Consider the following 17,174-nt stretch of genomic DNA (forward strand, 5'->3'; position numbering starts at 1 on the left):
TCATCCCTCCCCCCCCCCCGAAAAAGATTCGAGGGCATCCAAATCAGAAAGAGATAGGTTAGAGACATTAAAAGTAGTTGATACATTATACTCACATGGAAGGTCAATCTTGTAAGCATTGTTATTGATCCTTTCGAGCATCTGAAATAGACCATCACTTCTATGGGCTAACTTGGATTTTCTTTGAGTAGAAAACCTCTCATTTCTCAAATGATCCCATATCTAGTCACCAGGTTCAAAGACAAGTTCTCTTCGACCTTTATTCACCCGTTGAGCTGTCAATTTATTTTTCTTTTCAAGCAACTCACGTGCTTTCAAGTGCATATCTTTAACTTTTTCAACTTTACCTTCTGCATCCAAACTAACAAGATCACTCAAAGGCAAAGGTAATAAGTCCAAAATAGTTAAAGGATTAAAACCATACACAAGTTCAAAAGGAGAAAAACCAGTAGAAGAATGAATGGTTCTATTATAAGAAAACTCAATAAAAGGTAAATAATCTTCCCAGGTTTTCAAATTCTTATCAACAACAGTACGTAATAAGGTTCCTAATGTTCTATTTACTACTTCAGTTTGACCATCAGTTTGAGGATGACAAGTAGTAGAGTATAATAATTTTGTGCCTAATTTACCGCATAAAACTTTCCAAAAATGACTCAAAAATTTTACATCACGTTCAGAAACAATAGTTTGGGGAACACCATGCAAGCGGACAACCTCTCTAAAGAACAGATCAGCAATATTTGTTGCATCATTAGTTTTATGGCATGCAATAAAATGAGCCATTTTACTAAATCTGTCTACCACAACAAAAATGTTATCTCTACCTTTTTTAGTTAGAGGCAAACCAAGAACAAAATCCATAGAAATATCAACCCACGGATGCATAGGAACAGGTAAAGGGGCATACAAACCATGTGGTAAAGACTTAGATTTAGCTTGTTTACATGCAATACACTTAGCACAAAATTTTTCAACATCTCTATGCATGCGTGGCTAGTAAAAATGTTCAGATAAGACATCCAATGTCTTATGCATACCAAAATGACCCATCAAACCCCATTATGTGATTCAAGAACAAGTCCCTTATAGAACAAGCAGGCACACAAATTCTATTACCACGAAACAGAAAACCTTCATGTCTATAAAATTTGTTAAATGCACTATGTTCACAAGAGGCATAAATAGCAAAAAAGTGAGAATCAGTTGCATACAACTCCTTTAAAAACTTAAATCCTAACAACTTAGAAGTAAGTGTAGTAATTCAAGCATACCTCTGAGATAAAGCATCAACAACGACATTCTCTTTACCTTGTTTAAAGGCAATCACATATAGAAATGTTTCAATAAATTTCACCCATTTAGCATGTCTTTTATCAAGCTTACCTTGTCCTTTTAAGTGCTTCAAAGATTCATGATCCGCGTGAATCACAAACTCCTTAGGTAAGAGGTAGTGTTGCCAAACCTCCAAAGCCCGAACCAAAGCATATAATTCTTTGTCATATGTTGAATATTTATGCTGAGCTAAATTCAACTTTTCACTGAAGAAGGCAATGACTCGTTTTTCCTGCATCAAAATAACACATATACCAATCCCAAAAACATCACATTCAATCTCAAAGATTTTATCAAAGTTAGGTAAAACAAGAATAGGAGCATAACACAAACAGTCTTTTAGGTATGAAATGTAATTTCTTGTTCCTTTTCCCATTTAAATCCAACATCCTTTTTGATAACCTCTGTGAGAGGTGCAGCAATGGTAGAAAATTTTTTTATAAATCTCTTGTAAAACCCAGCTAACCCATGAAAACTTCTTACATCAAAAGCATTCTTAGGCATGGGCCATTCATGAATAGCCTTTACCTTTTCCTCATCAACCTCAATTCCACTCGCACTCATAACAAAACCAAGAAATATAACTCGATCAATACAAAAAGTGCACTTTTTAAGATTGGCATATAATTTTTCTTTTCGAAGCACTCCCAAAACAGCTGAAACATGTGACAAGTGGTTATTCAAACAAGTACTATAAATGAGAATATCATCGAAATAAACAACAACAAATTTACCCAAAAATTCTCGCAAAACATTGTTCATTAGACACATAAAAGTATTAGGTACATTAGTTAGTCCAAAAGGCATTACTAACCACTCATATAACCCATATTTTGTTTTAAATACAGTCTTCCATTCATCCCCTGGTTTCATTCTAATTTGATGATACCCACTTTTCAAATCAATTTTACTGAATATGCATGCACCATATAACTCATTAAGCATGTCATCTAACCTAGGGAATGGATAACAATACTTTACCGTAATCTTATTGACTGCACGACAATCCACACACATTCGCCAAGTACCATCCTTCTTTGGAACAAACAAAACTGGTATAACACATGGACTCATACTCTTCCTGATGTGACCTTTGGCTAATAACTCCTCCACTTGCCTTTGAAACTCCTTTGTCCCTTCAGGATTACTCCTATAGGCTGGTTTATTAGGAATGCTAGCACTAGAAATAAAATCAATTTGGTACTCAATCCCTCGTATTGGAGGCAAACCATGTGGCACGTCAGTAGGAAAGACATTGGCAAATTCCTGCAACAAAGAGACAAAGATGTTTGGCAAATTTGGGTTAAGGTCAGTGTCAGAGAATAAAGTATCCCTAAATCGAACCATAAACAAAGCTTTCTTGCCTATTAAAGCACTCTTTAAATCTCTCTCTTTTGCAAAGAAACACAATTTGCTCTCAACTTTCTCAATTTTCTTTGTATTTGTACTACTCTCATGACATGTACTCTTTTCTTTCTTTTCACTCACCTTTGGGCCTTTTGCTAAATTCTTTTCTCTCATAGCCTCTTTTCTCTCAGATTTTTCTGTGATTTCACATCCCATGTTCCCCTTAGTATCCTGTTGAAGCTTCAACTGGTCAAGGTAAACCTCTTTAGGTGATAAAAGAGCAAGAGTGATCTTACAACCATTAAAATTAAAGGAGAACCGATTCGTGTGACCATCATGAAATGCTCGACGGTCGAACTGCCAAGGTCTCCCCAATAATAAATGACAAGCTTGCATTGGCACCACATCACACAATGCCTCATCAACATACTTCCCAACAGAGAATGCAATTGTCACCTGTTTGTCAACCTTGATCTCTCCACTATCATTCAACCACTGCAACATATATGTTTAGGATGTCGAACACATGTCAAACCCAATTTCTCCACCATAAGTGTACTAGCCACATTAGTCTAACTCCCGCCATCAATAATCAGACTACACACCCTTCCATCCACCAAGCATCTAGTGTGAAAAAGATTCTGCCGTTGCTCTAGGTTATCTTCTTTCACTTGCAAATTCAAAGCACGTCTAACAACAAGAGATTCATCATAGACTTCATACTCAATATCACCATCAGAACAATCCTCCAAAAGTGACATACTATTATGATCAGAATCAACACCATGATCAGAATCAGAGACAATATCATCTCCTTTAATAACCATCAATCTTCTGTTTGGGAAATCACTAGCATAATGACCCATACCATGACATTTGAAGCATTTAATATCTCGATGCCTAGAAGTGGCAGAAGAAGAGTTAGAATTACCTTTCTTCTTTGTAGCATCAAACAATGTATTAGGTTTAGCACCCTTAGTCGTTGTTGTGTTAGTGCTACAAGACTCCCATTTTAGATTAGCATGAGACAATCCTCTTGGTGCTCTTCTTTGTTGTTGTCTCTCCACCTTCATTGTCATACTGACTAAATCCTCCATCTTCATATAATGATGTAACTCCACCATATCAGCAATCGCTCTATTCAAACCACCTACAAATCATGCCATAGTAACCTCAGTGTCCTTTTCTATGTTGGAAGTGATCATAAGCATCTCTATTTCCTTATGGTAGTCTTCAACGGACTTGGAGCCTTGAATCAGCCGATATAACCTCTGATGCACTTCCCTGTAGTAATACGAAAGCACAAATCTTTTCTTCATGAGGCGCTTTATGAGATCCCAAGACTCTATAGGGTGATCATCATTCTGCCGTCTTGTCTTCACTAGTTCATCCCACCAAAGCAAGGCATAGTCAGAGAATGCAGCTGCTGCCAAATGAACCTTCTTTGCCTCAGAGTAATTATGATAAGCAAAAATTCTTTCTACCTTACGTTCCCACTCCAAATAAACTTCAGGATCATTCTTCCTTTGAATGGTGGTATTTGCATCTTGATGGCATTGATGTTGCTATCTTCACTTTTATGTCGAGGTGTTATAACCCCATCAGAGTCATCATCAGAAGGTACATGATTCTGACACCAATTTTGGAAAGGTCCTTGTTTAGTATTCTTGGACAGTGTCTGTGTCACCTCTTGCCTCCATGTTTCCAACTCAGTCAAGCGATTAGTTAAGTGTTGAATGTCCCTTTGCATAAACTCCATGTCAACTAAAGTATCTTCGGAATGAGCTGCCATAACAATGATCCTGTAACAAAAATGTTATAGAAAGGACCTCACAATCACTCTCTCATGTGTTTCACTCAAGGATGGACACTCGTATTTATTTTCAAAATTAGCTTTTACTCTCTATTAAACTTACCAGTCTTACTTTTTACCACTCTTGAATCTCTTTAACTGTTGTACTTTAGAAATCAAATAAAAATAAAAGATAGAGAAAACTCGATGCAACGATAAGAGAAAAAGATGGAAAGAAAAAAAAAGATGAGAAAAAAAGGGACAAAGACATAGAAGACAAAAAGATAAGAATAATAAAAAAATAAAAATAATAAGAATAAGAATAATAATAATAACTTATTTAATGATTTTTTTTAATAAGAAAAATAAGAACACAATGATTTTTTCTGTGTTTTTTTTTTTTACTTTGCTTAAGTACCACTTTGTAAACTTCAAAGTGCGTACTCTTCCTCTTTTTTTGGTACTCAAGATGTGTTGGCAAAAAAAATTACTAATAATAAGAAGAAACTTCAAGGTGTGTACTCTTTAAGTTCAAGTATTGGATTAATTCTTATTAATCTATATCTGTTCTTCTTTTATTTTAAAAAAAGAGTCCAGTATCTGTCGTGTCTTTCTTTAAGTTTTCTTATGTTCTTGTTTTCCATTTGCGTTTCATTATTGTTAATTTTATTGTTTAACAAAAATTAAAAAAAAAAGCATACAGTGCAAAAAAAAGAAAAGAGAAAAATATACAAAAAAAATATCTTCCTTGTAATTATTGTCCTTTTCATATACTATTTTTCTACCTACAAGATTCAAGGACGAATCTTTTTTTGAAGAGGAGGAGAATGATACATGCTTCAAATGTTTGTGATATGAAGAGTTCAAGTATTATTTAAAAGATATTAGCTTACATATTTAGAATGTTTTAATTTAATGTATTTTGATTTTGTTTATTTAATTACTAGATTGGGCCTTATGTTTGTGGCCTTAAGATTTTCTATATTTTAACCTAATACGAGGTTATAAATACCTCATAAACTAGGGTAGTAGCGGTATAGAATGATTTAGAGGTTTGAAAACCCCTTTTTTGGTTTCGTGATGAAACGATGGTGTGGACAATTGAGGTTGAGGAGTCCCTCTCTTGTTGCATCAAAAAATTGAGTAAAAGGTTGAGGAGTCCCTTCGATTCAATTCTCAAACTATGGCGTTGACAAGTTAGGTTAAGGAGCCCCTTTCTTGTTGTGTCAAGAAATTGGGTAGAAAGTAGAGTGATTCTCTTTGTACTCAATTTCAATCTATCCTATTTGTTTCTATTTCAATTTCAATATATCTTTCTTTTTTTCAGTTTGAATCATTATCTTCTTGTTTATCATTTTATTTCTCTATCAGGTAGTTTAAAAATTTTATTTATTTTTTTAGGGTTTGGATAATTTTACTTGCAAAAACTATTTTTTATGAGTACAAATGGTACTTTTTGTCTTCTATAGATAAATATATTAGCATTTTTAACTTTTATTGGTAAAAATAGTAGTTTATTCTAAAAAAATATAAAAAAATATGACAAAGAAATTTATTCTATTTGTTGAACAAAAATTATTTGTGTATGAACTTCTATGATTTTTCTTGAGTGTTATGATAGATAAAAAGAGAAAATAGTTTAATAATAAATTTGTAGATTTGCTATTTGATAGTTAGTTCTCCAAAAAAAAAAAAACAATTTAGTACTTTAACATATATTATTGTCATACTTGCCATTTGCTAAGGTGATTGCTATGTTGCTTAAAAGTATTTACCTAACTTACAAAAAAAAAAATTAAAAGTTAATATTTAATTTTAAAAATATAAAAGTAAATAATTATTAAATATTCAAAATTTTCCATAAAAAATAAGTTAGACAAAAATTAGGTACCAAATTATAGACACCATAGAATTCACCATTCGCTGATGCCTAACATCAAAGAAATAAAAAAGAGGTTTAATATTTTATTTATAATAAAACACCAATTACAGCTCCTCCGTACAAGAAACTTTATCAAAACATGACAAAATTTGATGGATTGAACAATTTTCAATATTAGGTACTATATAACACACTCACATATTTATTAGATTTTTTTTATTGTAACCTGTGGAATTCGAACCCGAAATCTCTAGATAGAGAGGGAGAGACTATGTCATTTGAGTTATAATTTATTGGTGGGGCGCATTTTTTTTTGGTAATAAAAGGGGACCTAGGCCCAAGGAAAGAAAAACATTAGCTACAGTCTTGAATTACATTAAGAGTACAGGGGAGTACAATCTCCTAAACATCTTCTTGTAATAGCATTTCTAAATTTTTGTGAGCTATGTCTAGGAACCTAAGTCCTAAATCACTATCTAAACTTCTCCTTGCCAACCAGTTAGCACTTCTATTGGCTTCTCTGTAAATATGGTAGAACCTTAACTCTCACCGTCTTTGTTTCATTCTAACAATTTCTCTTATTCTCTCATCATGGATCTGATTAATTCCTCTTTCTTTGGTGATAGACCTGAGAACTTCTTCTGCATCATTTTCCACAATGACTCGGCGCATACCCATATCCCAAGCCATCCGCAACCCATGGAGAATCTCAAACGGATTTGGATCCTCTAAATTTTGAATTTTACTTTAGAGGATAAAGTATGGTCTCTCACCATTTATTTTATAGGTGGGACCAAGAGAAAATATGAAAGAGAAACTATTTAAATGTGAGAGATCACACTTTATCCTCTAAAGTAAAAATTCAAAACTTAGAGGATCCAAATTCATCCCAAGCATCTCTGCTTGTTCTGCACTGCAATAACCTGTGTTAGCTTCAAATCCACCAATCCACTCTCCCAAGTAAGTGCGCAACACACCTCCACATCATGTTCTTTGTGTTTGGTTGTTAGATGCTCCGTCTGTATTAAGTTTGACCCACCCTTGCGATGGTAGTTTTCAATTTATCTGTATTTTTTTTGGTAAAGGAAGGGGGGATGATAAACCACTATTTTATGGTTTATATTGTGCTTAATTGTATGGTTTTATCAATTCTTTACCCACTTATTCATATGATTGGCATGTATTTATATTTCCTTCCTAAAATTATTACATGATTGAATATTTGCTTCCTAAAGACTTTTAATTATGTATTTTAATTCTCCTTCATTCCATTAGATGCCGTGATCTGTGTGTTAAGTGTTTCAGGCTTTATAGGGCATGAATGACTTGGAGATTGGAAAGGAAGCTTGCAAAAATGGAAGGAACACAAGAAATTGAGGAGATGACCAGCGAGAAGTGACGCGGATGCATGGCTCACGCGACCGCGCGACATAGAGGAAATCGCAGTGACGCGGACGCATGGCTCATGCGACCGCGCGGATTGGAACTGCACAAGTGACGCGGAGGCGTAGACAACGCGCACGCGTGGCAAGGCAAAACGCCGAATGACGCATCCACATGAATGACACGATCGCGTGACATGCGCGATCTACAGAATCTGCAGAATTCGCTGGGGGCGATTTTAGGCCATGTTTTAACCCAATTTTCAGCCCAGAAAAGCAGACTAGAGCCAAGGAACATGCAGAAACAAAAACAACAATTCATTACAGACAATTCTCAGTTTTAGATCTAGTTTTACTCCTCCTCTAGGTTTTCTCTCTACACATTCATAGTTCTTAGGATTTTATTTTGATTGCTTTTCGCATTGGGATATTGAGAAGAGTTATTACCTCAGCAAGACTTCGTCATTCTAGTTTGTTTTCTTTACCTATCTCTTACTCTTCCATGTCCTTTGTTAATTTAGAATTATTATTGAATTATTTTTAGAGTTTATTAATACCTGAACTATCTTTATTTTTAATTGATCCATTTGATTATTATTTATCATGTCTTTCTATATTTTCCTTTCCTATGTTATGAATTCTATATTCACAATGAGCGAGTAGTTCCATAACTTGGATGGGAGTTGATTAAAAGGAAGACCTTGAGTTGGAATGCTTAAAAGAAAAATTGTAATTGGGTTTATTATTGGTTTGCCCTCTAGTCACTGACACCAATCCTTTTCAATTGAGCGGATTGGGACTTGTGAATAGAAATAGCTTTCCAACTTGTTTGACTTTTCCTTACCTAGTAAGGGATAACTAAAGAGAACAACCCTCAATTATCAATTGATCTTGAGAGTACTCCAACAAGAATAGGGCTTCCAACTAATCTACTCCCAGCCAAGGCTTTTATTTAAAATTACACAAATTTTCTAATTTAATTTCCTGTTATTCAACTCAAACCATTTTTGAAAACATCTGATTAATAAAATAGCACACCTTTCTGCAACTCGTTGGGAGACGACCTGGGACTCATACTCCCATTATTTTAATTTAAATTTTGTGACAACCTTCTAAATTGATAAGCGGATTTCTGGTTGGTTAAGAACTGTACTTGCAACGTATCTCTTATATTAATTTCTTAATTCACCAATTTCCGCCACGTCAATTTTTGGCGCTGTTGCCGGGGAGTTGCAATAGAGTGCTAAAGTTATTAATTGGAATTTATTTATTTGTATTTTATTTTATTTTGCTACTATGAGCTGCATGTTTCTGTCGTTAGATGAAACGTTCACTTCCTAATCCAAGCTTGCCAGTATTCGATCCTGAGATTGAAAGAACTATTTCACGAATAAGGCAAGCTCGGCGTCGGTTAGTCCTCTCTGAGGGCGGATCTGAAACGTCACTTGAGGAAGAAACAGGCTCCCTTTCTGCTGATTCGGTTGATTTACGTGCAGGTGACATGGCAGCACCTAGGAGAATTACTATCCAGGAGGCTGGAGCCCCTGATTTTTCAATGCAACCGTTTCAAGCGCATCACCCAACGGTGGCTACAGACTTTGAAATAGAAACAGCACTGGTCAATTTGATGCCCAAGTTTCATGGCTTACCTGCTCAAGAGCCTATCAAGCACCTTAGAGACTTCCAAGCAGCCTGTTCTACTGTCAGGCATGATGGTGCAGATGAAACTTCAATTTTGTTAAAAGCCTTCCCATTCTCTCTTGAGGGAAAGGCGAGAGAGTGGTACTACACTCAACCCGCAGCAACTGTATCCGACTGGGATACACTTAGAAGAGAATTTTTGAAAAAATTCTTTCCAGCTGAAGTTACTGATAAACTGAGGAAAGACATCTCCATGATTGTTCAGGATGAATCGGAGACTATCTATGAATACTGGGAGCGCTTCAACAACCTTCTGGAAGTATGCCCCCACCATATGATTGACAAGATAGTGTTGCTCGGCTACGTCACTCAGGGTATGAGGCCCCAAGATAAGACCACATTGGAAAGTGTTAGCAATGGGTCTATGAAAAAGTACAAGACCACTGATGAGGCATGGCAATTGATCAGCGACTTAGCTGAATCTACTCGGAATCACAGGCAGAAACAAGGCCGTTCAAAAGCTGTTGCAGAAATATCCTCTAGCAGAGAGACTGCTGCTCTAACTCAGAGTATTTGTGAAATGACCAACTTACTGAAGTAGATGCAATTGAATCAACAACAAAGTCAGCAAGCTCAACCTTCTCCACCACAGCAAAGCCAACAGTTAGTCCCACAGAGAGTTTGCAGAATCTGTGCTGATTATAGCCATTATACTGATGAATGTTCGCAGCTCCAGCAGGAAGATAACACCGTGGCAGGCACTCATAACTTCTATGACCGCCCCAACCAAGGGCACAATCAAGGTGGCAGTTACAGCCATGGATGGCAGGACAATTCTAACCAGAATTGGAGAGATAATTTTAACCAGAATTAGAGGGACAACAATAACAGAGGAGGCAGAGATAATCAGAAAAATCAGAGGTGGAATAATAACAACAACAGGCAGCAGAACCAGAACCAGCCATATAGAGCACCTCACCTGAGGCAATCCCAAGACCACTGTATAACCAATAGCAGACCTCTCAGATCACTTACCCCTCTTCATCTGCTAATGATGAGTTACTACAATCTATTGATCGGAGGCAACAGGCCATGGAAAATAACCTTAATTTTACTCTAAATGGTCTGAACTCTACCTTGCAAGCTCTTATCTCACAGATTGGATCAATGAATAACTCAAATAACCAGCCTTTGAGCTCTAGTGGAATCCCCTCTCAACCATTACCCAAGCCAAAGGGTGGCATCAATGCCATCACCCTAAGGTCTGGAACCACACTGCAGGAGAGGAATCAGGACGAGCCAAACCCACCAGAACACGCCTCAGCTGAAGAGGTGGTGGAGGTAGAAGATGTTGAAGAGGAAGAGGACATACAGGACATGGTTGATGAAGAAGAAGTTCAACCACGGGAAGAAGCACCAGAGGATGCTGACACTGCAGAAGACACCATTCCCATTCCATTTCCATTTCTATAACTTGCAAGGAAGCCCAGGAAGCAGCTGGAACCTGATTTCAAAATGGTAGAAATATTCAAAAAGGTTGAGGTAACTGTTCCCCTTTTTTATGTTATTCAACAGGTACCTAAATATGCAAAGTTTTTAAAAGATTTATGTATACATAAAGACAAAATTAATGAATTAGAAACTATTCCTTTAGGTAGTTCTATATCTGCTTTAATGGGAGGTATACATGAAAAGTGTAGTGATCCAGGTCCATGTATGATTAATTGTATTATTGGTGGTGTGATATTTTCTGACTGCATGTGTGATTTAGGAGCATGTGTTAGTATAATGCCTTTGTCTATAAATGATAATTTGAGGCTCCCTCTCTTAAAAAGGTCGGCAACTCGTTTTGTGTTAGCAGATAAAAGCATTATTACAGTGGCTGGAGTTGCTGAAGATGTATTAGTGGGCATTAAAGGGCTCACCTTTCCCATTGATTTTTATATCTTGGAGATGCCCCAAAATGACTCAGAAAAGCCATCATCAATCCTACTCGGAAGACCATTCCTGAAGACCTCAAAGTTCAAATTGGATGCTTTTTCAGGAACATACTCTTTTGAAATAGATGGCCGAGTAGTAATCTTCAATCTGAATGGAGCTATGAAGCATCCTCCGGAGGATCATTCTATCCTCCAGTGTGACATCATAGATGAAACCGTGGCTGAAGTTCACCAGGAGGAATTTGAAGAGAGGTATATAGGACAAGGTCCAAGTGTGGGGACATTCTCAGAGGACAATGAAAGTGCTTTACCACTGTTACCAGCTCCAGACACCCCAGAGCCTGACCATGAGCAGAAGTTAGAATTGAAACCCCTCTCTCCACACCTCAAATATGCTTACCTTGAAGACAAGCAGAAGTTTCCAGTTATCATTGCAAGGGAACTCACTTCTCAACAAGAAGAGCAGTTACTTAGTGTACTGAGGAGGCACAAGAAGGCAATTGGTTGGAGTTTGGCAGACATAGTAGGCATCAACCCTCAAATTTGTGAGCACAGAATATTTTTAGAAGAGGGAGCAATGCCTGTCCGTCAACCCCAGAGAAGACTGAACCCCACTATCTTAGAGGTTATCAAAAAGGAAGTGACCAGACTACTGGAGGCAGATATCGTCTACCCCATCTTAGACAGTGAATGGGTAAGCCCAGTACAAGTGGTGCCCAAGAAGTCTGGAGTTACTACAGTGAAGAATGAGCATGGAGAGCTCATGGCAACCAGAGTTCAGAACGCCTGGAGGGTCTGCATTGACTACAGAAGCCTAAACCAGGCCACTGGTAAGGATCACTATCCTCTTCCATTCATTGATCAAATGCTGGATCGCCTGTCAGGTAAATCACATTATTATTTTTTAGATGGTTACACAGGCTATTTCCAGATTCATATAGCTCCTGAAGATCAGAAAAAGACCACTTTTACATGTCCTTTTGGGACTTATGCTTACAAGAGAATGCCCTTTGGCTTATGCAATACACCAGCTACTTTCCAAAGGTGTATGATGAGTCTTTTCTCTGATCTTATTGAGGACTGTATGGAGGTTTTTATGGATGATTTTAGTGTATATGGTGATTCCTTCAATCTTTGCTTGGATAGTTTATCTAGAGTGTTAGATAGATGTGTCAGTACAAACCTTATATTGAATTTTGAAAAATGTCACTTTATGGTTAAACAAGGGATTATACTAGGACATGTTGTGTCTAATACTGGAATTTCTGTAGATCCAGCAAAGGTGGATGTTATTTCTAGTTTACCTTACCCCTCTTCTGTGAGGGAAGTCCGTTCGTTCCTTGGCCATGCAGGTTTTTACAGGAGATTCATTAAGGACTTCAGTAAGGTAGCTCTTCCCTTATCCAGACTACTGCAGAAAGATATTGAGTTCGAGTTCAGTGAGGATTGCAAACAAGTATTTGATAAGCTGAAGACCGCCCTGACTCAAGCTCCAATTGTAAGAGGACCAGACTGGAGCCAGCCATTTGAAATAATGTGCGATGCTTCTAACCATGCAGTAGGTGCAGCACTGGCTCAGCGTGAAGGTAAGGACCCCTTTGTAATTGCTTATGCGTCTAAAACTTTAGATGCCGCTCAGTCTAATTATACTACTACTGAGAAAGAGCTTCTTGCTATTATTTTTGCTCTGGATAAATTCCGAGCCTATTTACTTGGTACGAAAGTAGTAGTGTACTCAGACCACGCAGCTCTAAAGTATCTATTAGCTAAAAAGGAATCCAAACCAAGGCTTATACGTTGGATACTGCTACTACAAGAATTTGACTTAGAAATTAAGGATAGGAGTGGTAACCAGAATCTAGTGGCAGACCACTTAAGTCACCTTGAGCACATTAAGCATGACTCCACTCCTATAGCTGATAATTTTCCATTTGATAACCTACAAGCAGTATCTGAGGTAGTCCCTCAGTATGCACCTGTAGCTAATTATCTAGTTAGCCGCACTTTTCCTCCAAACTTTACTAAGCATCAAAGAGACAAGCTGAAAAGCGAGTCTAAATATTATATATGGGATGACCCATATTTATGGAGATGTGGCGCTGACCAGGTAATTAGACGGTGTGTGCCTCAATCAGAATTCCAGTCCATTTTAGAGGCCTGCCACTCATCTGAGAGTGGAGGACATTTTGGCCCTCAAAGAACAGCTAGAAAAATCCTAGACTGTGGATTCTGGTGGCCTACTCTTTTTAGAGACGCTGCTGAATTTTGTAAATCTTGTTTCCCATGCCAAAAATTTGGTAATATATCCAAGAGGGATGAGATGCCTCAAAAAATTATGCTTTTCTGTGAAGTTTTTGATGTTTGGGGCATTGACTTCATGGGTCCATTTCCAAATTATAATGGTTACTTTTATATATTGTTAGCTGTAGATTACGTTTCCAAATGGGTGGAAGCAATTTCTACCTACACTGATGATGCTAACACTGTTGTTTCCTTTGTTAGAAACCACATTATTTGTCGCTTTGGATCCCCACGAGCAATCGTGAGCGATCAAGGCACCCATTTTTGTAACAGGAGACTAGCAGGATTACTGAAGAAGCATGGGATAATTCATAAAGTTGCAACGGCCTACCATCCTCAGACTAATGGGCAAGCCGAGGTGTCAAACAGAGAGATAAAGCGTATATTACAAAAGATAGTCAAACCTCATAGGAGAGACTGGAGCACCAGCTACAAGATGCACTTTGGGCATACAGAACAGCATACAAGACACCCATTGGGATGAGTCCTTTCCGCTTAGTTTATGGAAAAGCCTGTCATCTCCCAATTGAAGTAGAGCACAAAGCCTTTTGGGCAGTAAAAGAGTGCAACATGGGATTTGAAACAGCCAGAGCTGAAAGGAAATTGCAACTGCAAGAATTAGAAAGACTTTGCCTGGAAGCTTATGAGAACTCAAGGTTGTACAAGGAAAAGATGAAGGCTGTACATGATCAGCACATCAAGAGGAAAGAGTTCCAACCTGGGGACTTAGTCCTCCTTTACAAATCTAGACTGAGGCTCATGCCAGGCAAGTTGAGATCAAGATGGGAAGGTCCATATAGAGTAGAGAAGGCCGAGCCGTACGGAGTTTTTCACCTAAGTCATCCTTCAAGCTCTGAACTCATCAAAGTTAATGGACATCATTTGAAGCTCTACCATGGCGAGAAGATGAAGAAAAACAAGGAGCTCGAGATCTTCCTCTTGGAAGATCCACACATAGCCGAAGACTGAGCTAATGGAGCGTCCAACTTACGGACGTTAAAGCAAAGTGCTAGGTGGGAGACAACCCACCATGGTATGATCGTTCTTTTCTTTATTCTTAGTTTTCTTTTCCAATAACTCTTTTCCTTATTCGCACATTTAGCTTGCATCTGCATTTGCATAATTTTATTAAAAAACAAATTTCACGCGACGCGACCGCATCAATGACGCGTCCGCGTCGCAGGTGGCCCAGAAAGAATAAGAGAGCGAACAGAGAGTCACGCAGGAGCATGGCTGGAGGCGTGCCTTTGGCACAAATCACCCCACGCGACCGCGTCGCTGACGCGTCCGCGTCATGTGGGAACATTGGCCTCCCACGCGACCGCGTCACCCACACGGCCGCGTGACCTGGTAATCGACGTGAAAAGGGTGCATAGTCGAAAGTTATGCTAGAGTGGTGCTGGACTAGCGCTAGACGCACAGCCCTTACCACGCGAACGCGTGCCCCACGCGTCCGCGTCATATCCCAATATTGGCCACTCACGCGGTCGCGTGACCCACGCGATCGCGTCACCCAAAATTTGGCAAAATTAAGATTTTGAACAGAGAGTTGTGCGAGAGCGAGGCTGCCCTCGCGCCAGTAGCATAAACTGTGTCACGCGACCGCGTCAATCCAAATAAGCGCAATTCGCGCGAACGCGTCACCCACGCGTCCGCGTCGCTTGCGCCGCACAGCTTACCCTAAATTACCAAAATATCTTATCTTTCTTTTCCCCAAATTCTATTTTCTCTTTTCCTTTCTTATTTCTTCCTTCTTCCTTCTTCCTTCTTTCTCACTTTCTACTTTCTCTCTTACTATCATTAACAAGGTTTTTCTTTTCTTCTTCTTTCCTCACTTTTCTATTATCTTTCTTAATTTATGTTTTCTTCTTTTCTTTTCTTTTTACTTGCATTATCCATGTTTTCCTTTTTTCTTTTTCTTTTTCTTTTAATTGGTGTTAGATATTTAGTAGAGTCATTATTATTCCTTATGATTTGCTTGTGGATCGTTAAGAACTTGTTTGGCAATTATATATTAATTTTAAAGGGTTGCTTGCATGTTCCGTTTATTATTTTCCATAACTTACTCACCATGCATGCTATGTGTTTGTAAAAACGCCCGTATGGCATTGTGCACTATTTTTGAATCTCTTTTATTCTATTACTCTAAATGCCCGCTTTTCACAAAATCTTTTTTATTATTTTATTAATTTAACATAATTGTTATTACAAACAGGTTGTTAGTTTGAACTCTGTGGTAATTTAACATGGACATTGAACGCTTGATCTATGCTACTCATGCCTTTACCTGCATGCCAATAAACACCTTGCATTTAATTGTCATCATATGCACTGGCTAATTTCCATTTATGATTTTTCACATGTAGTCATGATCATGTGTTAACTTCATTCATCTTTAATGCGCATTGATTACCACCCATACCATCCTCTTCCTTGCTCTGTCCCTTTGAATTCATGTTACTTTCTTTTTCCCTTTTCTGGATGGCCACCAAGAAAGGAAAAGAGAAAGCTACTCCCAAACCACCAGCAAGAAGAGGAACAAAAAGAGCATTAGTAGCAGAGCCTTCTTCAACTGCAGTCAAACCCTCAACAAAAAGAATTAAGAGAATTATAAAGGTTGATGAAAAAGAAAAAGCCTTCCCAGCAAAGGACACTGCGCGATTTCCCAATCGCTACTGTGAGCAGATGTTCCCTATCCTGGCAGGACGGAGCTACAACAATGAATACCTTCTTATCCTCCCGCCCAATATTGCTACCTTTGTTGAGCCGCAAATTGAACGAAGACAATGGGGTTTTCTCCAGAGACAGCCAAGGCAGGTTAATCTTTCTTGGGTAGTTGAGTTCTACTCTAATTTCCACCTGCCAACCTTGCAGTCTGTCTATGTACATCAAAAGCAAATCCCCATTACAGAAGAGGCCATTCAATGAGCTCTAGATCTTCCCCCTGCTCCAGAAGGATTAGACGCCTTTCAAGAAGCCGCACTCAAGCGCCAGATGTACCAATTTGACTGGGACACCGTTCTCAGAGTTATCACACTACCTGGCAGCAGATGGATCTACGGATACCACCGTTCCCGTCCTAAGGGAATATCGGCTTCAGCATTTACCTTGGAGGCTCGCGTATGGGCACAGATCATGTCCCATTACGTCTTTCCGAGCACTCACGAGTCCTCCTTCACTGCAGACATGGCCGTTCTACTATGGTGCATCCTTATAGACCAGCCTCTGAACCTACCGAGACACATCCGGAACGCCATGAGACACGTACAGATTGCGGACAACTTACCTTTTTTCGCCTTGGTCTCAGATCTCGTCTCAGCAGCCGGAGTCTCCTACAGAGCTGGGGACACCAAAGCCATGCTTTCACGGAATGATCAATACGTCCCTAACGGGAAATATATTAGACTCCCAGCAGTCACTACTAGCCAGCCTACAGAACCGGCTGAGGACACCCCTCCATCAGCACCACAAGCACCTACAACAAACTAACTGCTCCATCAGATACTTGAAAAGTTGGATCGGCAGGAACAAAAAGCAAAGCTAAGAGAGCGCCG

At 38.5% G+C, this 17,174-nt stretch overlaps 1 pseudogene; it reads right to left on the reverse strand.

Annotated features, from left to right (window-relative positions):
- On the reverse strand, positions 1-7,046 carry LOC107640318 (uncharacterized; annotated as a pseudogene).
- Positions 7,047-17,174: the final 10,128 nt, after the last annotated feature.

The sequence above is a fragment of the Arachis ipaensis genome, chromosome B5 (assembly GCF_059453495.1).
Source record: "Arachis ipaensis isolate K30076 ecotype BB chromosome B5, ASM5945349v1, whole genome shotgun sequence".
Classification (NCBI taxonomy): Eukaryota; Viridiplantae; Streptophyta; class Magnoliopsida; order Fabales; family Fabaceae; genus Arachis; species Arachis ipaensis.